Source organism: Ailuropoda melanoleuca, chromosome 4 (genome assembly GCF_002007445.2).
Source record: "Ailuropoda melanoleuca isolate Jingjing chromosome 4, ASM200744v2, whole genome shotgun sequence".
Taxonomy (NCBI): Eukaryota; Metazoa; Chordata; class Mammalia; order Carnivora; family Ursidae; genus Ailuropoda; species Ailuropoda melanoleuca.
Genome location: NC_048221.1, coordinates 75,774,143 through 75,798,922, shown reverse-complemented (window position 1 = coordinate 75,798,922; position 24,780 = coordinate 75,774,143). Strand labels below are relative to the sequence as shown.

The 24,780-nt window shown below is 38.3% G+C and overlaps 1 protein-coding gene and 1 pseudogene across 32 annotated transcripts in view; one reads left to right on the top strand and one right to left on the bottom strand.

The window, feature by feature from the left end:
- The window catches only part of NRXN1 (neurexin 1), a 1,113,431-nt gene that overhangs the window by 731,469 nt on the left and 357,182 nt on the right, over positions 1–24,780 (top strand). The gene's annotated exons all lie outside the window — the stretch shown is intronic.
- Positions 3,126–23,642, bottom strand: LOC109489923 (annotated as a pseudogene).

Genomic DNA, 24,780 nt, shown 5'->3' with positions numbered 1-24,780 from the left:
CTCTCTTCGGAGAAAAGAAGTGGCAGGTGAAATATTTTTTTTAGGTTCTGTGGATATTTTAAGTTGGTGATTTAGCAAGTTGGTCTATAAAGAACTTCATAAATTTGGAGAGGTACTGCAAAAGGCTAACAGGAATCTTGATTGCTAGCCTGGGTTTCCATATCATTTTTAGGTTTTCTCACTGAAGATGTCCCTGGGATTTCCCAAAAAATGTTCAAGAAAAATGTATCAAACTGAGGATAGGATTTTTCTGTAGGATAGTGTTGCTTAGAATAAGAAAGTCAAGAAGAGAGTACAAATAAGTGTCTAAATATTTAACTATTTCTATTCCATTTGAGTCATTTTTTTTTAATTTCATCCTTGAAAAACCTGTGCCTTAAAAGAAACAACATTATTTTTCTGTAAAGGCATTGGGAACTTGAAGAAAGGCAGCTAGGAGGAGACTTGTCATCATCTTTGATTTAGTTCTTTGCCACTTCAGCACTATGGCAACTTCATCACTGAATCAGTTGTCATTTCAAGACCACCTTTTCCTGTTAATTCTAACACTGGTTTAAAATTAGGCTTATTGGGAAAGGCTAAAGAATTGAGATGTGCTAATCAAGAAAGGGAGAGAGTAAGGGGGAAACTACCTCAGAGCCACAATGGCGTATTTGATTCTCTGACCAAGTCAAGGGCCTGGTTTTTGTTTCCTTGAATCCTTTGCCCGCATTGTCCATTTTACCGTTAGATATGATTGAACTCCTAAGCATCCTTCAAGACCCATTTGAAATTGTTACCTTTTGGGGAGGTCATCCTCAACACTGCAGGGAAAAATTACCCTTCTCTTTTGTGCCTAGGTTAATAGCTTATATCACCATTGTGATCATTTCACTTTGGGGTTTTGATTATTCTATTATAGTATATTTAGCTATCCCAGGAACTAGTCAGATCTCAGTTAAATTATCACCAGGTTTCTCTTGGTTCTTGACATGTGAGGCTCCTATTGTGAGGTATAAGGTAGAATGGAGAGACAATGTGAAAACTTTGAAGTAAGACAAACCTACATTTAAACTTGGGGTCACATTTACTTTGTGCTGAGCTTTAGTTCTCTTCCCTGTCAAATAGAGACAATGAAATATACTTTACTAGATAAACATTGGTTCTTACGTTTACTCATAACCATACTGGTTCCTCAGGTCTTTTCCATGGTCCTTCATCATCGAAGACCTCAAGCCCAAGTCCTGTGGTAGTTGCATGAAGTCAGTCGTTTCGGAAGCACTTTCTTCCCTCACGTACTCTCCCATGCTTCCTTTGTGTAGCGAAGTTGGATGGATGAGTGACAAAGGCTTGGAATCCTTTATGAGTATGGTAGTTCTATAATTAAATGTAATCAATCCATAATTTATCTAAAATGATTATATATCAACTAGGCATGAAACCTAAGTATCCATTCATCTTCATATAGTCACAGTGAGTATTACTAACATAGTCTGTCTAGAAACGCTGCCCACTGAGGACAATCACCTAGTCACAGCATCTGGAGTAACGGCTTTTATAAAGCAGTGATTCTGTGGTTTGCATATGCTGGCGATTAAAACAGATTTAAAGGTGTTGCTCTGTTCAAATAAATTTAGGGTGAATTCCAAGGAAATTACTCTGATAAACTAGAGAAGCTTTTTACAAGTAAGTGGGAGTTTGTCCTCTCTCCCAATTGTCTTTCAGTGCAATAAAATTTTCAGATTTGCTTAGTTATTTGTGAAGCGGTCTGCATTGTGGTTTTGTGAGAAATTCCCTTATGGCTACTGACTTGCTCACTCTTTACAGAGTAATCTTCATCCTCATTGAAATTTCCAGTTATTTCTGTCAGATTGCCTTTTGAAGTAAGTCAGTCTGCAAATCTCCCAAAAGACGGTCTGGAATTTGGTAAATTAAGCAATGACAGAATAAAACAAAATTCAGAACCTACATTTGTGAAAGGCATTTTGTAGGACAAGATTGAATTCAACAGTATTGGAGTGCAAATTCAAATTTATTTTATTGTTTATATTCTTTCTAGTCAATGTAATTTCATTAGTGAACAGATTTTTTTTCCCACAATGGTAATATTGAACAACTATTTACTATTTCTCATTATTTTGTGATTTTCCATTTAATATTACATACAGAAAATATGACAATATTAACTAATGACCTTCCATTGTAAACATATTTGCCCTGAGTCTCTTTCATAGGAGTGGGGATGGATCTTTATTGGCCTATACAAGCTCTCTTCCACCTTATAATCAAAGCACAAATTTAGGAGATAGTCATCTCTGTTAATGGTGTGCTTTGTAATGTTGAACCAGAGTTTAGCAGTAATTATTAGATTCAGACCTAACGTTAATTGACACCACGTGCTCTTGTCCCTAGTGAAGGGGAGGGAGACAATCGGCATGAGAAACAGAACCACAGAACGTGGATACCCTTTCTAGTCATACAATGCACAAGCAAAACACTTCATAGTTAATATATTCTGTCAAATCTAAATTCTTACAGGTCCATAGCCAGGGCTAGACCAAGCAGTAATTTCAGAGAAACCATTCCCCTTTCCTCTTTTTTTGGAGTTTTGCTGTCCTCTCCTTCATCAATTCCTAGGGATAAAGTTTTACTTGGGAAGACATGAGGTTTAAATCTTCCAGAAGAGCTTGTGTATTAAAGGGACTGTCTGAAAACGGAATGGATTTACTATACCAGGATCTTGTTTTCACTGGTCAGTACTGATGGTCTTTTGGTAAGATCTTGATGTATGTTACTTCTCAAACCACAGAGATCAGATTTCACTTAGCTCAAGCACTGTTCTTTCCTGCCACTCCCTCACCACCACCCCACCCCCCACTGGATCAGATATCCCATCCCTCCTGGATGCTTTTTTTTTTTTTTTTAAGGGCAACAAATAAAGCCAGACTGGAGATGGCATCGTCTCTTGCACATCAAGCCTCCCCACCCCGCAGTCCTGCCAGTGTGAGGTGGTCCCACTCACATTTCCCCAGGGAGCCACCCTGAAACTGGGCAGACACCAGGGATAGGAAAGAAAAAAAAATGGGAGAAGCGATACTTTGCTTGACATGCTTTGTTTGACAGCAGGTATGGGAGGAAGGGGTTCCTGGGCAGGGCTGGTGTCCCGGGTTCCCCTCAGCCATGTGAAGAGACCTATGCTGGCACTGGTGGTCCAGGGGAACCAGCCAGGCAAGATCAGCCAGAGCACACTGATTTCAAAGCCTGTGTTCCTTTCGCCCTTGGCCCTTTCTCAGTGGGCTCCCTGATATCCTTCCCCCAGAGCTTGAGGCCGATAGCTCTCTCAATTTTGCCCAGAACGTAGTTATTAGGAATGTCTGGCCCACTCTTGTAATTCCCAGTGACCCTTGGCTTTCTATTGATTTTCATAGCCAAGTCCTTCTGAGTCAGCCCCTTGTTCTGCCAACCCTGCTGGATCACCTTGCCTACCTCCAGGTATCCAGTCATGGTGCACCTTCTCAGTCTCTGGGTTCAACGTGGCCGATGATCGAATGTTGTTTGTTCTGGCCAGCAGCACAATTCTTGGAATTCTCCACATCTTCTCATCTCTGAGTTGCTAAGATGGCCTGCTTCGACTTAGCCTGGGCAGCTGTGGGCCCTTCTTGCAAAGCACTGTCACCGTGTCCCAGTCGCTCTCGGCCGCAGCAGGCGGGCAGGTCCTGCGCCGTTCGTATGGTGGCTCCGAGGCAGCTGCTCGAGACACCCCTCCTGGATACTTTCTTGTTGGATCTATTCAGGCATCTTTCTGTTTCACAGTGAGCTTCATCAGGATGAGGACAGTATCTTATTCAACTTGCCCCTAGTTCTCAGCCTGTGGTGAATCCTTATTTAAAGAACATATGAACAAAGAGATTAATATTTGCTATCTAAGTTTATTTTTTATAACAGAATACAAAGCATTATTAGACAAATCTGTAAAATGTTTCTGTTGTTACTCTTTCCAGATACTGCAAATATACTTGCTGTTGTTATTGTTGTTTAAGTAAGCATAGTGGAAATGTGGTGCATTTCAAGGAAAATGAAGATTAGACATAATAGTACATTTGCTGTACAGATAATTGGCTGCTAACTTAGACTGTTTCGTCACTCTCTGAAGTATTCTACAATTATTTTGCTCTCATTTTACTTCATAAAGTGATGTATTTGCTGGAAGTGGCTATAAAGTCATGAAACTCATTTGAAAAATCTTATCAGAGGGTCCAAATGAATGTTATTCTTTTAGGAAGTCACCTAGGATTATACACACTTACTACAAAGATACTGATGCTACCCAGCGGGGTTTTAGAATTCTCCGCTTTTTTTTTTTTAAAGGTTTTATTTATTTATTCGACAGAGATAGAGAGAGCCAGCAAGAGAGGGAACACAAGCAGGGGGAGTCGGAGAGGAAGAAGCAGGCTCATAGCGGAGGAGCCTGATGTGGGGCTCGATCCCAGAATGCCGGGATCACGCCCTGAGCGGAAGGCAGACGCGTAACCGCTGTGCCACCCAGGTGCCCCCAGAATTCTCCGCTTCTGATGTCAGAGCCAAGTTATTAAATACTTACCAAATCCATTGCATTTCTGTGGACACAGATTTTTTTTCCCTTATAAAGAAGAAACCCACTTAGGTTACTGTGAGAAATGGGAATGTAAAAAAAAACAAAAAACCATATAGGAAACCTTCCCAGTAGCCACACAGCTAGGCGTTATAAAGAACTAGAACATGGTCATGATGCATGAAATATCATAGCAAATTAAATGAACTGATCATTTTACCATCTCCTTCTACCTCAGAGATGGCACTTTTCGGGTGCCTCATCTCCCTATCTCTCTGATTTCTGAGGGTGTACTTTTCTTTCTAATGATCTTACTGGTTTCTACTGACTTCTCATTTCCTCTATCGCCTTTCCTCCACTTCTCCTTTCCTAATACCACTGTGTTGTGTCTCCTCAAGAGATGTTCTCTTTGGATTTAGTATATAGAATTTAAGCAGATGGAGTTCCTTTGCCATATTGCTCCGTAAATCCTCATCTCCCTTGTTTCTTCCCTGTGGAGGTTACCTTGGCCTATGGCATGGTGTATTTGGGCAGTTTCTCCTAGATGGGGCTGGCGTATTATGCACAAGGAATCCCTACGGCCACTTCCGTCAGAGAAGTTTGTGAATATGGAAGGCACTTTGGGTTGAGGACTGTCTTTGGTGTGTATTCTTTATTATAATTCTATATGATTATACGTATATTAATACACACACATATATGTTTTTCTAGCTGCATAGAAGTGTTGATCACAGTGGTCAGAGAGATGGAGAAGAGGTAAGACTCCGAAGTCCGGAGTGAGTAGCAGGAGCTGAGACAACTTTGATGTGGAAAAGTGAGGCAGGCTTGGGGATGAGAGGAATTGGGTAGAGAAGGGTGTAAGTCTTTCGGAGGTGGAGAAAGTCAGAAATATTTGAGACCCAAATGAGTGTAGAAACAGAAAGACGAAGGATGTGTACGCTTAGGGGACCGACAATGGCTATATGTGTGTGTCTTCAGCTGGTTTTTATTCCTGTAAGTGACAATAGCCTTGCTTTGTACTGAGTTCACTCCACAAATATTTAGAGGTGTCCCCTTCTATTCCAGGCAATGTGCTTCTCTCTTTTATTCACTGACTGTAGTTCTAAATGCCTTAAGATAAAAAAATAGGAATCAAATCCAAGTTTAATGGATCAAAATTTGTCATCATTGAGACTATGTAAGAGACACTGCAGGCTGTGTCAGAAGCACATTCTAAATACGTTTGAGCACTGGTAGCTTCTTCATGACAAATTTCAGAGGGTCTGCTTTGAAGAGAACAATATTCATTTTGATCTGTAAGTTCTGGTATGTTTCATGGGGAAAAATCTGTCATATTGCTTTTTTTTTTTAAATTTTATTTATTAGAGAAAGAGTGCACAAACAGGGAGCGGCAGGCAGAGGGAGAAGCAGGCTCCCTGCTGAGCAGGGAACCCCACGTGGGGCTCAATCCCAGGACCCTGAGATCATGACCCGAGCCGAAGGCAGCTGCTTAACTGACTGAGCCACCCAGGCGCCGCTGTCATATTACTTTTTAGCTACACATTACCTAAGTCCGTCTTGAGTTTTCTAAAGGCATAATTTTTGTGGCTTTGATCCCGGGTAAGCCCACTCAGAACTCTTAAGTGCTTTTCTGAAGTGGGAGCATCAGGACTGACTGTGAGGCAGTGATCAGTTCTGACCAAGGGCTGCAGAGATTGACATGGAACCTGCCTTTAAATTTTTATTAATATATTTCAGAACTTGTTAAAGGTTGAAAATGACTGATGATGCTTTAAATTAGGGATCAGCATTTTTTTTTCTTTAAAGGGGCCAGATAGTAAATGTTTCAAGCTTATGGGCCATAGGTCTCTGTCAAAACTACTCCATTCTGCTATTGGATGCTTGGATGCAAAGGCCACCTTAGACAATATTTAAATGAGCAGGCATGGCTGTGTTCTAATATAACTTTATTTAAGGACACTGGAATGTTACTATTACATAGCTTTCACATCTTACAAAATGATTTTCTTTCTTTTCAACAATTTAAAAGTGCAAAAATCCTTTGCTCACCAGCAATACAAAAAGAGGGGATGGGTTATCCCATGACCTTAGTTTTTGACCTTTGACTTCAATGAAGACAGGAGCATTTGGGAATTCCCCACATGGAAGGTTGGGAACCTGCAGGCTGCCCTCGGAGTTGGGGCAGCTTCCAGGAGCCATGCTGTGGGTGAGTTATCTGCAGCTCTGGTGTAAAACATTTCAGGAGTCCCATTAAGATTTTATAAGCTGGCGATGGAGCAGCAATGCTGTGCATTAGAACCTTCCTGGCTGCCGTAAAAATGCTTACTCAAGGCTCTGTAGGCCCCGTAAATACCAGGTCCTTTGGAGGCCCCTTTGTGTAGATGAAACGGGGTGCTAGAATTTATTTCTCCTGTAACTTAAGTTCCTGGACACACCAACTACACTTGCTGTTTTCAAATAAAAGTCAGTTTGGATTTATTTAGAGGCTTTGTCCTCATGGAAGAAATATCCGAACAATATGTCTGAGAGTGCAGGATACTTGTCTCTTGAAAATTCGGTAGGCCTCCGGCATGGTTAAATTACTTCAAGCTGGTACTGGGGACATTCCTGTGTGACTCACAGGAGGATGGCCTTTCCGTGGGTTCCTGACTTCCAGGGATAAATGCCTCTCTAGAGGTAGGTTTATGGGTCACAAAGGCAGCGTTGAACAACTGGCCAACTTGTTTTCTCTCCTTGGCAAAGTATGGCCTGTTTAATTATTTCTCCGAGTCTGGCCAAATGCCCTTCAATGCCTCACATAGAATGGGTGCCCAAGCAAGCAGTTGGGGGGACAGTTTAAGCTAAAATCCTTCCTTGTTTTTAAATAGCTCTTCATATTTCATTTTGGTACTTGAAGGAGAGGAGTGCTCTAATGGATACATGCATCTGGGAACGCAACGCAAAACAAAACAGGATTATTTGCTGAAACTGTTAAGTTCCTGGGAGTAGGAAAGCCCATGAGCCAATGTTTCCTAACACCAGATTTTTTTACCCCTTAATTCAGAGCCTTATTTATTTATTTATTTATTTATCCTTTCAACTCTGGTGGTTCAGCTCCAGGAACAAAATGAAAAATCCCTTTCCCTCCTACAGTAAGTATACACTGGCATGATTACACTGGAGGGTTTCTCTCTGCTATCTTTCTAGAAATAGAAATACCCTGCTGTCACGTGGCTGCATTACAGCCACATTCGGCGGGTAATGGTATCTCAGCTGCAGGCAAACAGACCCTGAGATTAAACGCAGCCCCGGAAAGTGCTCCTATGCCAGCCTCGTGTGAGGAAAGTGCTCATTAGTCAGTTAGACTGTCAACTGTGTAAGGCAAACCGCCTTCTAAGCCACATCGTGCGTTCCCTGGCCCCACTCTCTGTCCAGAGGAGACCTGATGTTGCGAGTGTTGTTTTTTCTTTAAATACTAAATGTATTTCTTCGTTGCTCCAAACTAGCACTCCGAACTGCAAAGCAGTCCAAAGCAGTAGATTATCAGGGACCCACAAGATCGCCTCCTTTCTTCTTCTCTGCTGTACAGTGTGAGTGTGAAGCCTGTGTCTCTGCCTCCTTCACTGAGATCCCCTGGCCCTACTGGCTTGACAGCCCAGGAACCTAGCATTATCTTCTATCTTCCTGCAGACATTGTTTTCTCCATTATTAATCAGAAGGAAGGTTCACATAGGACAATTTTAATGATTACAGTCAGGCACAGGCCTGATGTTATGCCTATCATTTATATCAGGGAACTACCCATACTTGTTAAAGAGGATATTTGGAGGCAAGTGTGACTCCTAAAAATCCGTATTTTCTGGCTCTCTTGTTACCTACCGAAAAACTAATGCAAAGCAGACCCAATTGAATATATTGTTTGTATTTGGCAGTTCGTGAAAAAGGTCTTCCTCAATTTTGGATAAAATACTGGGTAAATGAAATAATTAAGTGCCATCTGAACGTTTTTGGGAGGAAAAAAAAAAGCCCTGCTTACTTGTCATTATCTTGCATCCACGAGTTTCTCTTGTTGATTTTTCCTTTCTTGGTTCTAAATGTGAACTTGGAGAGTTTGTGCTTTTCCATACATGTGTGCACTAGGGACAATATCTGGTACTATTTCTTCAGAATAAATCTAAAAACTGTTTTCTCACTATCATACTTAATTATCTTCCTTTATTGTCTTCTAAAACCATCTTCCAATTTCATTTAAAAATTAATTTCTAATTGTTTCTCAGCATATAAGTACCAACAATAACTGGGTTGGCTCAGGAAACATTACCATTTGTGGTTTAGAATTCTGAATATTGCCTTTTTTCTTGTAAAAAATTAATGAATTTGCCAAAGGTTGGCTGATTATGGAATGTACAGATATCATATTTCCTTCCTATGCACTGAATTCAAGCATCTTGATTCTATTTGAAATCAATAGCAGTGAGATGTTGTATGTTTTATAGATAAGTAATTTATATACATGGCTATTTATGAGTTATATAAAAGTGTTTGTAATGCATATATTTGCAATATGTACTTCAGTTTAATTTAAGACCTTGATTAATTAGCCCTGCCCTGAAAATTCATAGCTAATATTAAATTGCATTTAGAATTATAGTGAAATGACACTTACTTTATGTAGCAGGAAAGAAGCCAAATAATATAGAGTTTTGGCAAATACATCAAAATAGTTCCTGGTTTCTAATAAGATGTCTCTTCTATCAGTCTTGATTTATGTCACACACTAATATAAAAGGACAGTAGTGCATAAGTGAAGATTTCCGTGGAGAATAATACTGGAGGGGGGAAAGCAACACATTACGACCACAGATTGCATATTTGTCCTAGGGGAGAACTCACCGTCATAGGGGAAAGGAAGCTACCCAGCTTCAGGTATCTTGCTTGCATTGTGAGAAAGACTTCTGACAGTTATCTCTCTTATTCTTTTTTTTTTTTTCAGTTATCTCTTTAATAAATAGTAATGTGCAAAACTTCAATTTATTTGATGGTCAGTCCCTGGCTTTTTAACCTCAACTTTAGAGCTCTGCCGAGTTGTATATGCATTATTGCTTCACACCTTCTTAGCAGTCGGCTCTGTTTAAATGTACTCAATCTCCTTCAGCTCAACATCTCCACAACCAAACTAACTTTCTGTTCAGTTCCATGTCACCTGCTACTTCCCCTTTCTCAATGTATTGACAGTCACCACTAGGTCAGCAAGGTCAGAAACCCAGGAATTGTCCTAGATGTCTCACCTTTCTTACTTGTCTCAAAGCTTCTCCATCACTGAATCTTGTCTGTGGTCTTTCCTTAAAATTTCTGCACGTAACTCTCTCTTCATTCTAACCTTGACTGTTTTAGTTTAGGAATCTGTTTCTTCTCACTGGGATTGGTGCAGTCACCTCCCTAAAAGGTATTCTTTCTCAGTTTTATGCCACTCTGAATCATCCTTATGTCTTTACTGTGGATTTTCTCACCTCATCAGTATTGCTTTGTGGGGCTAGGCAATTCTTTGTTATAGAGGGCTGATGGGTGCGTTGTACGATGTTCAGTGGCATCCCTAGCCTCTATCCTCTAGATTCCAGTAGCACTTCTCTCCCAGCTGTGACAACAAAACTGTTTCAGACATTGTCAAATGTTCCCTGGGAGCAGATTGCCCCCCACTTGACAACCATTGCTTTAGTCCCATTATTAAATACAATTCCTGGCAAATAAGTATTCAGGAAGTGTTTGATGAAAAGATTATTGATATGATGCAACATAATTACATGTTGTTTAAATATCCAAGAGAAAGATTTATCTGAGTTTTTGTTTGGATTGGACATTAAGTAAATCTTCAAACACGTATTTAAGCTGTGTACCAATAATACATACTTTTATTTCAGGCACCTCCCTCTTTGTTGTGTCTGCACTCCACCTCTACCCGTTCAGGGTCCTTACCCCAACAGGAGACCACCTTAGTGCCCATTCGTTTTACAAGATCATTTACAGATCAGTGTATCAGGAAATGATAGTCTAGAAATGTTTCTGGGTCTCAAAGAAAAAAATTTAATACATATGAAATAATATTTTAATACCACTTCTTAAATGAATAAAGCAGGCTGTAACTTATGGGAAATTGAATCTTCTGATCAGCAACTCGCACTTATTTTCATTTGTTTAAAATGTAGTTTTATCTACCATGTGGTAGACTAGGAGAATGATAACATTTGGAAACAGAGACCAGACCATTTCATTATAATCCATCTGTGCCCCAATGAAGAGTGTACCCTACAGTCAGATAATAGAAAGCAAACTTATCTTGAGACTTGCTATAGTTAGTCATCTTCCCTCTGCTGCAGCTCCTATCTTAGGGAAATAAGGCTTAATATTCAGATGATGTGAGCTCTGAGCAGTGTCAAGAAGAAAACATTCCTTCAAATACTGGTTAATATCTAAAATAAAAATATGTAAACACCCTTTTGGAGGACAACAATAACAAATCTTTATCTGTTGGAAGTTCCTTTCCCTCATAATATTTTCCATGCTTACTGATACTGAAGATATATTAAAAACCATAGTGAAAGATAAAATATACATTCATTATCATGTTGGGGGAAGAATGTAGAAGGAAAAGATATTATCTGATTAAGTTTGAATTCAGGAAAGTATAGGAATAATGTTAAATGTGGGACATAAGTGCACAAAACATGTAGGTACTGAATAATCCAGTGGCCTGGTTTATTTTTATTTGATTTTGTATACTTGTTTAAAAAGTAGTGAGGCTCTAGCTCAATGAAATGATAAGGCAAAGTAGTTTGTAAGCTTATACCTATTGGTGATCATGATTTTTAGAACATTGTAAATTGACAAATAACTTCGTTAAAATATAGGGAGTTCTATTCATCAATCCTTTGCACTTAAATGCCAAAATCAACATAAGTAATGCACGATGATGATGATGATAAGAAGAGGTGGAAGCGGAAGCAGCAACAGCAATGAGATTATTACAAAATGCCACGCTGTTTCTTAGGGGCTAAAAATAATTTCCCGATTATCAAGAGAACACTGAATTTCAAACTCTAATTTTATCTTAATACTTCTGAGATAATGTGAATTTATATATGTTTATAGGAACTCTTTGAAGTATCTTTTCAATTATACAGCACTCACTTTTCCTCGGGATTTTGTAATGTATTCACAGAGATAACAATAGGATGTAAGAGATTTTTCTAGTTTTTTTGTTTTGTTTTGTTTTCTTTGGTTTGGTTGTTTGGCTGGTCCTCGTGGTTTATCGATTCATCTTCCATCCCTTTGAATAACATCTATGGCACGTTTATACATAACGGTATTCTATATTGTCTGGTTGATTCCTTCCATTACTAGATCACTGGTTTGTTTTCCATAGATTTTCTACTGGGTATAGACCTTTGCTTAGGTAGCTTTTGGTTAAAATTTTCTATGTTACTTTTCGTAACAGTTGCAAGTTCAGAGTTTTTCGTTCCGTTATGGATTGCTGTTTTTTCCAGCTGTTTCAGTTGCTTTTGTTTACTGAAAGGTGAGCTATATGGGTGTTTTTGAAATTCTTTTTATATGGCTTTCCTATAAGTGAAGGACTTAAAGATATATAATGCCCTAGCAAGTGAATGCGAGTAGAATGAACACCAAATTTATAGAAATATTTCACAAAGTGAAATTTCATGAAATTATTTCTGAAGACTTTTTGTATTTAAATTATTATCTTCTTTTTTAAAAATAAAAAAAATATCTTTCACTTGGTTTTAAAATATCAAATATTATATAAAACAACAATCTCCTGCCTCATCCTGCAGATTTTCCTATGTTGAATGGAAGGAGGCATGTTAGGTGCAGCAGGAGCCTAGAGTTCTGTTGGTGGCTAAGAACTGAGTGGAGAGAAAGCATTGACTGACTACAGTGTACTCTGTGGTAGGCTTTCTCCTAGGTGCTGGGGATATCATGGGGAACAAAAGATAGTCTTTGTTCTTATAGAGTATATACCCATTGTGGGAGACAGCCATCATAAAAAAAAATTCAACATATGTAGCAATTTTAAAACTATTATAAGTGTCAAAGAAGAAGAACTTAGGATGCTATAAACTTACATAATAGGAGACTCTGATCTCATGGGGGAGGCCAGCAAAGGCTTCCGTAGAAGACTGTCATTTAAAGTGTGAAATGCCGGGTGAGTGGGAGCTCATTAGGCAAAGAGGGGAGAAGTCCTGGGTAAGAAAGTCCGGGCTGGAGATGCCTGGGTGGTTCAGTCAGTTAAGTGTCTGCCTTTGGCGCAGCTCATGATCCCAAGGTCCTTGCTTGGTGGGGTGCCTGCTTCTCTGCCTCTGCCAGCCGCTCCCCCTGCTTGTGCTCTCTCTCTCTCTCTTTCTCTCTCTGACAAATAAATGAATAAAATCTGAAAGAAAGAAAGAAAGAAAGAAAGAAAGAAAAGAAAGAAAGAAAGAAAGAAAGAAAGAAAAAGACAGTCCAAGCTGGAGGTATAGNCTGACAAATAAATGAATAAAATCTGAAAGAAAGAAAGAAAGAAAGAAAGAAAAAGACAGTCCAAGCTGGAGGTATAGCACAGGCACAGGCCTTGAGGCATTGGAAGAAAGAACTCTTTTAAGGAACTGAAATGTTATTGTTATCGTTTATCAATAGCTGAGAATCCTCAAAGGATGCTGCATCAGTACTGTATCAAATGATCACTGTGATTTCCAAGGGAAAGCGCTCTCTCAGTCTTGCATATGCAGTGAAAGCTCAGCATCATAGCAACCCTTAATACCACTTGTTGTGCATCCCTTGTGGTACTTTTCTTGGTGTGGGGAGGAAAGGATGGAAGACACTTGTCTTAAAAAAAACTTACTCTGATCGGAAGTAGACCAAGGGGGGGGGAGCAAAGAAAGAATAGCGCAAAAGGGATGGAAGAAGGGAGAGCTTAAGACATTTGCCTAGAGTTGTCCAAATCCAGCCTTGAGGACAATAAGCATGGAGTTTCTGATGAGACAGGGTAAGAGGACAGGCCCTGTTAATAGGGGCCATTGGTGATGTCTGTTGAGGAATTTGGACAGAAACTATAGGTATTACAAGGGAGAGCATACATTAAATCATAAGCTCTGGTTTTAGACTCAAATATATAGCAGTTATGTATAGAGGAAAGGGAAAAAAGTTAAAAGAAAAATAAACATATATAGGACACCAGATATCCTTCCATTTAAGGAGTAACTGGCAGATTATTAAGATGGTGCCTTCTTCCGTCTTCATAAAGGACATCCAATGTTAAATTCAACTTCCTTGTTCAAATTAAAGTCTTAAATTCTGCACCAGGAAAGGAAGTTATTGATTCATTTTGGCAAGTGCATTTTGTATTTTTAACGAGAAAGATATTTAAGATATCAAGCAGGCTCAAGTATGAGGACTCTTGCTCATCCCTTAAGCATTTCCATCAAAATACTTAAATGAATCTTGAGGGATAGTTGCTTTTATGTTGTTGAAAAAAAAGCATTTTCTTTTTAGAGTATCCTAAAAGCTGGCTATTTACAAGAAGTTAGAGACTATTTATAGAATAGACAAAACAAAAACAACAGCAATAACTAACACTTGTATCATACTTGGCAGTCTATGGAGGGATTCCACATCCATTAGCTCATCTGACAATTCTTTCTGATTTTTATTCATTCCACCCTTCCTGTGTGCTAAGCAGCCCCGAAGGCTGTTGGGGCAACAGTGAAGAAGGCACACACTGCTTGCCTCTTGCTTCACACAGCTTATAGTTCTCAAAAATACAGGGCGAGAGGTGAGCTTTACATTATTCCGTTACAGATAAACAATCCACGACTCAAAGTTGGAACAAGTATCTGTGGTGAAAAGAGGTCTTTCTGGCTTCACTTAAGCCAAAGAAGATGTTGATTTGGTTAGTCTCTGTCTTCAAAGTGAGATTAGGGTTGATAGTGTTGTTAATTGATAAATTATACGTAAAACATGTGTCTCTCTGTGGGTCTCACCCACTCAAAATTAATTTGGTTGCTTCAATTAGTCATCAAACAGTGGAAGAAATGTTAACTTGCATTTTACTTGGAATTCATATTTTCAAAGAATTCATCTGACTTCATGTTATGAAAGGAGATAAAAATATAAAAATAGAAAGTAAACAATATGGCCCAAATTACACCATTTATTCCAAACTTGGAATTATATCTTAGTGTGAGGCTGTGATGAATGACTTAAAAATACTGCACATTGACAGCTGAGTGACCTGCCTACAATTAAATATAACTGTTTCTCTCCTTGGCTTAAAACTATTTAGTGGACTCCCATCACTAAGTCCTACATTTCGGGATAATTTGTGTGGCATAGCAGCTCTTTATGACGTAGGCTCTGCCTACCTTTCCAGTAACATCTGCTTCTTACTTCTCACTTAATGTTCCAAAAATGCGAGTGTAAGACACAGGTGGAGAAGACCATAAAACTAAAAAAATAATAACTCAAAAGCAGTTTGATTAAATATATCAATGCATCATACCTCAGGTATGAAATAGAAGTTTGCTTTAGGTAAATACTTTTATGATAAAAGGGGAATCAATTTCTCAATAGTAATGCATATTTTTCTTTAGGCCAAACAATTTAAAACTCTTGCTTAGTTGATATGTTTATTTTGAAGGTGTTTGAGAAAGAATTTGGGTTTTATTCTGACAAACTCGTTTTGCTTTATGATTTGAACAGTGAAAAGTTGTAGACCGTGGTGCAAATCCAAGTTCTACAGGAATGTACCACCTAATGAATTTGAGACAGTTGGATCTGTTTTATTATTTTTAATTTAATTTAAAAAATGCTTTTAACAACAGGTGTTTGTTGTTTATGTTTTTCTTTTTTGAGGGGTGCTTTATTTTGTTTATTAATTATTTTTTTTAATTTTTTAAATTCCAGTACAGTTAATGTACAACGTTAATTAGTTCAGGTGTGCAGTGTAGTGATTCAACAGTTGTATACATGACTCAGTGCTCATCAGGCTGAGTAGATCTCATTTGTTCCGTTCTTACGAATCTGAATTCCTGGATTAATTGGAAACAGTTTGTCTTTAAGCTCTTGGTTTGTGGAAGAGGACCTCTCACTTCCTTAGGGCAGGGACAAGGAGCACACTTTTATCATTAATATTAATAGTGTCCAATGTTTATATGATACTTTTCAATTCATTGCCCCATTAAACTCCATAGCCCCATTTTTAAAAAGTAACTTTACTTTGATTATAAAAACATAGTTTAAATCTGAACAGACTGTCATTTTCACTCACCAAGGTCTCTGTAGCAGATGCATGTTCCCAGCACAAAAAAAGGAAACAAGGTTTTGATGTTGCTGTTTTACCATTTTGGATTTTTTTAAAAAAGATTTATTTATTTTAGAGAGAGAGAGTGTGCATGTGAGCATACAAACAGAGGGAGGGAGAGAGAGAAGAAGTCAAGCAGATTTCCACCTCCCCCTGCCCCCATCCGGCTCTGAGCCTGAAGGGAGGATCTGACCTCAGGACCCCGGAGATCATGACCTGGGGTGAAACCAAGAGTCCTATGTTCAACTGAACGAGCCACCCAGGTTGCCCTACCATTTTGGATTTTTAATATAAAATAGTAAAGATGCAATTTACCTTGGCCCCCCTTTAACATGGCCCCAAAATATAAATTTTTTTTTAAAGATTTTATTTATTTATTCGACAGAGATAGAGACAGCCAGTGAGAGAGGGAACACAAGCAGGGGGAGTGGGAGAGGAAGAAGCAGGCTCATAGCGGAGGAGCCTGATGTGGGGCTCGATCCCATAACACTGGGATCACGCCCTGAGCCGAAGGCAGACGCTTAACCGCTGTGCCACCCAGGCGCCCCCCCATAATATAAATTTTTAACCCAAACTTATGCTTGTTCAAAATGTGTTCTAAATCTCCAGTTCTTAAAAATAAACAAACAAAAAGCAAAACAACAACCAAACAGAAAACCCTCTTCCTGATCAATATAGTCTTTTCTGAGGAGAGTCTCTGAAGAGCATCTTTTGTCCTCTTTGGATTTAGGAAATAGTGAGTTAGGGATCCCAAACTACTAATTAATGTGCCTCAGAGAGTTTGAATGATGGTATTGTCTGTGATTTAATATTAGAAAGTAGTTGACCACTTATTAACCATGTACCATATTTGTCGTAGGTTATCCTTACAGTGTTCTTCAGGGGAGATATTTATTATTCCCATTTTATAGACGAGTAGACTGAGGTTCCACCAGGTTATGTACAGCTTGATATTACATGGCTAAGCAGGGCAGAGCTGCGCTTTCAACTCCAGCGTGTTGGACTCCCAAAGGCTAAGGTTCATCATGATTCATGTCACATGGCCATGTGATTATTATGCTTTTGATAAGTGGCAGCCTCAGAAAATCTCAGGAGATTTACAATTTGAAAACTTATTGATTTAAAGCAATTGTATTAAGAATCATTTTCTAAAGTAATAATGCATTTTGTAATGTGAATAATTGACTTCTAATATATCTGCTTTGTAAGCTTAGCTTTTCTGTAGAAAGCTTTTTTTTTTAAAACCAGGAGTGAATCTGAATTAAATTTCCAAGATAAATGAACATTTAAAGTTAAAAGAAAGTGGCTTAGTGTAACTGCCATTTTAAGTTATTTTAAAATTAATCTCTTGAGATCATGATGTTTTCAACCTATGTCCACTTTAACTTTTCTATTTTCAGTTGTAATTTATGAATCACTTAATGTTTTATTATCTCTACTAATTTAAAAATGATCCTTGCTACATTGTCAATAATAGTAGCTATAAAACAAATATTTTATCTTTCGAATCGTCTATAAACAATTACTATTTAAGGCATCGTCGCTGTCTTTATAAAATGGCAGAACACAGTTTCGGTTTGATTTACTTAAAAAGCTTCATCAGAATTGTTTCGTATGTGATTCATGTAGATTAATTAATGAATCATGGTCTTTTAATAACTTACCCAACCAACACGAATTCTTCATAGCCATCACGATCCTGAGGCGCACAACAAAAAGAACGTAACGTTGAATGGAAAAAGACAGCAAATGCATACAGTGTTTTTGGTTCTTTTTAGTACAGTCTGTCTTTAAGCTCTTGGCTTATAGAAGGTGACCTTTTACTTCCTTCCTTAGGGCAGGAACCAGGAGCACATTTTTATCATTAATAATAAGAGTATCTAATATTTTGAATACTTGAAAATTTCTTTGACTATTTCTAGTTTTGAATAGTTCTCTACTAGAGTCAAAAAATTTTGCTGGCCTGTTATGCCGAGTGCACATTATTAAGAAGCACACAATACTGATATATTTTATAGCTTTTAGACTGTTACTATTTATTTTGGATCTATTTTCTCATTAAAAATAAAATGTTAACAGCTGTATTATTATAAATTTGGTGATGACCAATATCTTCATATATTTTTATAGATGGCTCCGTCATTTGACAAGCAACTGATGGGTCATTTGGTGGATAAGGTACAAGCAGTAATACCAACACCATTATTTCTATTTTGGACAGGCCAATGATTTGAAGAGTGGTTCCCAAGGAATAGGAACATGGTAACTGATAGCCACTGACAAATGATGTGACAGGTATCAGGCCGTTTCTTTGAACACATATTCTTTTAAATCTTGAAGTGTAAAATAAGGGCAGAGAAACTTGAACTTGGTAAGAAGGGTGAATGAATGGCTTGTGGCATAATTGGATAAGCGTGACATTTTTTGGTTTTAGGAATTATTATTTCAAGAGTATACTTTGTAACTAAAGCACAACTTCTAGAGTCTTTTAATGATCAGTCAGGCTGGTGAGCCATCGTTAAGTTCTTTTGTTTTTAAATAATTTCTTACCAGAATTATTCCAAGAAGTCTTGGTGATACTGCTTATCTCAATCTGGTCATATTTCCCCACACTCTCATTGGATGCCACCCTATGCTTCACTGTGGAACACAAAGTCACCTTATGCTCGGTAGGGTTGCATTGTCATCTTTCAGTTTTGATGCTTTTGTAGAATTTTTTCTGAAGTGGTAAATAAATGCCACCATACTTTAGTAGGCTGCTCTCTATTAAATGTAAATACAAAGCCCTATAGAGAGCTTTTATTTAAAAAATATAGTGGCTCCCTCTGATCCTTTGGGCCGAATTTAAGTTGTTTCTCTCAGATTATAAGTGGCCCATTAAGACATTCTTTTTTTTACAGGAGGCACTATCCATGGTCGATGTGTATGATTCCAACATTATTTGATATTTTGAGCCATATGACAGATTCCACAGAATAACCAGTGCCTTAGAAATAAATTTCTATTGTTTATAAGCCAAAAGAAGAAGAAGAAGAAGAATGCTCATATTTTAACTGTCACCCAGCACATGATGGCTTCATTTTTGTTTTCCCTAGCAGTGTGTTAAATAAATATTTCTAATAATGGTAGGTTGTATAGAAGGATATGGATCAAATTGAAGGTTGCATCAAAAATGTAAAGAAAAACAAAGATGGAAGCATCCCCTGGGACTCCACCCAGAAATCTATAATTTGGGGTTGTGTAAGCAGATACACAACACTGTGACCTTAAAGGCACTTTGTGTTTTAGTGGGTGTGCTACAAAAGCAGTCCAGCTCTGATCCATCATGATGATATCCTTCTAAAATAAAGTACATTTGTTACCGTCTCTTTTGAGCTCAGCGCTCAAAACAAAATGGCCTGGACACTGCAGTTTTACAAGCTCCTCACTTAAAAAAAAAAAAAAANACAAAAGCAGTCCAGCTCTGATCCATCATGATGATATCCTTCTAAAATAAAGTACATTTGTTACCGTCTCTTTTGAGCTCAGCGCTCAAAACAAAATGGCCTGGACACTGCAGTTTTACAAGCTCCTCACTTAAAAAAAAAAAAAAAAAAGAATCTCAGAGCCTTTTTGGGCTCTTGTCGGCCAAACAATACGAGCTTCCTATGTTCTTAAGAAAGCCAGAAAGCAGCAAAATAGAGCCTTCCACTCCAGGTTTTTTTCCCAGTTGAGGGAAAGTCAGAATTGTTAATAGCAGGCTTTGTTTTCAGGAGGCTCCTTGGTTACATGTATCTTCTGAATACAAGTGTTAGGCTTATTTATTTACTTATTTATGTACTAAAAAAAAAAAAGAGCTGTGTGTTTTCCATAAGGTGAAGGATTGTCTACAAGGATATAAATACCCCTTCCTCAAAATCAAAAGAAGCATCAGGGAACGTTTTTCTTTCTGCTCTTTTTGAATATCTTTCCTTTCTGTGGTTAAGTAAACACTGCTTGAGTGCATAGGCCATTTTACTTTAAATGTTAACATTTTGCCTTTTAGTCTTCCAAAACGGGCCACTAAAATTGCAGATTTTTGGTTTTTTGCAAGCTAATACTAAGCTCTAATATGATCATCAGCGTCATTACGAAGTCTAGTGATTTGAGTAGTCCATTTTGCGGTATGCAGGGCACATTAAACAAACATGACCTTTGACACAACTAGTTACACAGCAAATTCATTTCTAATATTTATTTATTTATNGGCACATTAAACAAACATGACCTTTGACACAACTAGTTACACAGCAAATTCATTTCTAATATTTATTTATTTTTTTTTTTTAAAAGATTTTATTTATTTGACAGAGAGAGAGAGACAGCCAGAGAGAGAGGGAACAAGCAGGGGGAGTGGGAGAGGAAGAAGCAGGCTCACAACGGAGGAGCCTGATGTGGGGCTCGATCCCAGAATGCCGGGATCACGCCCTGAGCTGAAGGCAGACGCTTAACCTCTGTGCCACCCAGGCGCCCCCATTTCTAATATTTAATACATTGCTTTGATAACTAGCTACCCCAAATCCAGGAGGCTAGGATTATCCAGTTTTCTTTTAAGTTTAAAAGAGCTTCATTAAGAGCAAACAAGGATTCATTAAGAGCAAACAAGGATTCCGTAATTTATTAAAGAGTGAATTTCACCAAGATGGGGTAGCAGTTAGACGTGTAAATCAATTAGAAGGGACTCAATGAATAAATAATAAGTTGGCATAATAAAGTGTTAACATATTAGGGAAAGAGAAAGTTTAGGTGAGGAACCCAATCCTTTAAATGAAGGTCAAGGCAGAGACAATAATGTTCTGAATGCTATTTTGAGGGACCACCGCCATGCATAGAAATATTTTCAGTCTGAAACTTTGAATATTGAAAATGTTTTTTAAAAATATTGCCTTTGGATGTCAATATGAATATTTGTCTTTGGTATTTTTAGAAATCCAATGCATGCGCTAAATAAAGCAAGTTAGACTAATACTTGACAAATCAAATCTTTGTTGAAGTTGCAGTCTGCAAATCTTTATTGATTTTCATAGAATTTTTATAAGCTATAGTTTCTTGCTGCAATAATCATCCTTCTAGTTAATAACACAAGGCTTAAACAAGTAGACTTGGTTTACTTTGTGGCTGTTCATCTATTTTCCATTCAGGCAATTTTCTTCAGCTGTCACTCTGACATCTAAATTTGGTAGTTCATCATAAAAGATAACATTGTTGTCCAGTAGCTTCGCTTCCAATTATTTAAGACCTCTAAAGGCACAGAACAAATGGAGTGATGATATTCTTGGTATTTAAAGAATCTGTTTTGTTTTGTTTTGTTTTGTTTTTTTTTGCTCAGCCTATGTTGTAGAAGCCATGGTCAGTACCTTGCCATTCAATTCATATGAAGGCTTCTTAGCTATTTGGCATCAAATCTGTAACATGCGCCACACTTCTATGCTGAGTTAAGCATACAAAGAGAAAATCTGTTGCATCAAAGCCTGTTTTTAAATGTTGACTTAGTTCACTTCTACAGAGTTAGATTTTTCTCGAACCATCACTCCAACATCTAAATTTGGTAGTTCATCATAAAAGATCACCTTGTTGTCCAGTAGCTTCACTTTGAATTATTTAAGACCTCTAAAGGCACAGAACAAATGGAGCGATGATATTCTTGGTGTTTAAAGAATCGGTGCTTATTTTGTCTAGTATCTTTTGCAGAAACCACAGCAATTCCCTTTAGTGGAGGAATATCACCTTTAGGTTCTATTGATTCCCCATTCTAAATGGAAGAATTAACTGTTAAAGAAGATTTGATTTCTGTCATAGTTTTATTTGCTCTTTTTTTTTTTCTTCCCTGCCCTCTTGTAGCCTATTTTTGTTTCCTTCATTTTTCTTTTAGCCCTTGTTTCAGAGAATCCATATTTTCTTTTGATTTCTTGGAGACTCGAGTGTCCATAGTTTTTAACTAAATTGTGCAGGATTTTTCCCCCTGGTGTTTATTCTTCATTTGCCTTTTTTTTTTTGTCATAATGATTTACTGCTTTTATCTATCTCTAATTTTTCACTGGGGAATATTGTTTTCAGGGCCAAGTTTTGTTGAATGATAACGTGGGGGAAACTCAGGGAGGGAGGACTGAGGAAGCAGTCGGTTTCCTTCTCATCTCTTGTCTCATCACCTGTCTTTATCAGCACGCCTGTCCCTGTGTCTGTCTCTACTCCCAGGCGTAGCTGTTAGCAGGTTCACAGTGAACTGCTGGTGTCACAGGGCTTACCTGCCGTGATGTTATTTACTTCTCTTCAGCTGACCAAAGTGAGAGCTTTTATTACCTACTTTTCCCCCTTACATTGTTGAACTTGTAATCTGTTTCATGCGAAAGTAAGAACCTGTGTGTTTCCTGATTGACATGCCTCCCCAGTTCAGTGACTCTCCTGCAATTTGTCCTGACACCCAGCTGTTCCCTTTCGAGCACTTTGGTGCCTGGGGGTGTGAGACTTACCTCTGAGTGGCTCAGACTCCACTGCCCATTACCCATGGAGCTGCCTCTAACCTAGCAGGTTTGTCCTTTACCTAGGTCTAATTTTCAGGGCAATTGGAAGCACTTCTACATAGGTTGGTTGCTTCCTACTTTTATTGAGATCCCCCCCCCATTCTTCTTGTCTTAAAAAAAAAAACCAATTGGTTAGCAATTAAAAATGGGGAGAAAGTATGATCATTCTACTGTCTTTCACCGGAACATCCAAGTTGTAATTCTTTTTTTTTTTTTTTTTTTTTTTGCAATGCCAAATTGTCATTTAAATAATTCTAATCAATTAATTTAAAATAAATGCAACACCTGTGAATAGGTTTCTCCACTGATCTATAAATATGTTGGAGTCTCCCCATGTGGCAGAAAAATATAGCTTGAGTTGTGTTTGCAAGACAGTGACCTAAAAAATCTTGTTAAAATGAATCACTTGTTCTCATTGGGTTTCAATTTGTCCTAATATATTTTAACACCTTGATGGTTTAGACTGAAAGCACCATGTAAAGTAAGACTGAAGAAAGAGAATAGAATTTTATGGAAATAGCCACCCCTAAAATATCCCCTGGTTATACTGCACCATTCAAAAAATAGTCGTTTTGAGTGCCCGCTGGAATGTGGGGGTTGAAAGAGGGGAATGGAAACAATTATCATTAATTTTCTTTCACTGAACCTTGCTTAGAGTCCCATGTAGACAGGCAAATAAATTTTCTGAGCTCCAAATTCCCCTTCTGTGGTGGGAGATAATAGAGAATGTATATTGGTCTCTGCCCCTGGTTCCTAGCACAGAGGTCCTAAAATGCTTGTAATTTCTTAAGTGATAACAACACGAGGAACATCTCTTTTTCTAATATTGGTCTCTGATTTCTATTCCTGACATCAAACTCCCGAAACCCTTATAATTTCCTAGGTGATAGGAATGGTTTTTGTTCTAATGAGACAACTCTGGGTGGGCTCCTGGATGGCTCCTGGAGGAGGGCTGGTCACCAGAAAAACCAAGTCATGCTTAGAAGCTTGGAATTTTCCATCTTCTCCTCCCCCATTCTCCTGAGAAGGGAGAAGAGCTGAAAACAGAGTTCATGATCTACCATGTCTATGTGATGAAGCTCCATAAAAACCTAAGAGTGCAGGGTTCAGAGAACTTCTAGGTTGGTGAGTATGTAGAGGTACTGGAAAGTAGCCCGCCTAGCAAGGACGTGGAATCTCTGGACCCTTCCCACATACCTTGCGCCATGTCTTCCATCTGGATGTTCATCCATATGATGTCCTTTGATAGACTGCCAAGCAAAGTATTTCCCTGAGTTCTGTGAGCCCCTCTAGCAAATTAATAGGACCTAAGGATGGGGTCGAGGGACATCTCATTTATATAATAACATTTATAAACATCTCATTTATAGCCAGTTGGTTAGAAGCACAGATGACAACTTGGGCTTGTGACTAGCATTTGACATGGGAAGGGTAGGGCAGTCTTGCAGGACTGATGCTCTGTTTGGATAGATAATGTCAGAATTGAATTAAATTATAGGACACCCAGCTGGTGCTGCAGAGAATGGCTTGGTGTGGGGAGAAACCTCCGTGTGTTTGGTGACCAGAAATGAAATGTTTTATGTGAGTTGTGAAGAAGACACTCACAGGGATAAAGACNTCAGAATTGAATTAAATTATAGGACACCCAGCTGGTGCTGCAGAGAATGGCTTGGTGTGGGGAGAAACCTCCTTGTGTTTGGTGACCAGAAATGAAATGTTTTATGTGAGTTGTGAAGAAGACACTCACAGGGATAAAGACCACATTAGGGAAGAACTGGGTTTTTCCCCTCTACAGATGGAATACTGAAGTTAAATTACCTCTGGTGATTAAAGTATCTTCCTTTCCTCTGATACAGGGAGGGTACCTTTCACTGGGTCTTTTTATGAACTGTTTCAGAGAAGAAGGGCAAAGAGGGGAAGACCTTCCTGAGTGACCCTCCTGCTTCTTTTTTCAAAATCTTTCAGTTTAAGATATTCGCTATGCCTTGTGCCAAACTTTGGGGTAAGGTGTGTTGAACCCCATTGATGTAAATAGGGGAAGTTCTATGAAACTTGGGTAAAACATGGGAGATTCTTAATTATCATGCAGGTTGGAATTTTTTTTATTTTTTTTAAGATTTTATCTCTTGTATGTCCAAAGAACAAAATTTGAAACCTGTCTCTGTAAACTCTTTGTGGGGAGAAAAAGAAAAGAAAGAAGGTCAGGAGAGATTTAATGGACAAATGTGGTGTGTGTGTGTGTGTGTTTCCTCCAAGTTGGACCTTTCCCACTGCTTAAGGCTCAGTGTTAAATTCCACTTTGACAAAACTCTCGGTTCCCACATGCTAAGAGTTATTTTTCAGGA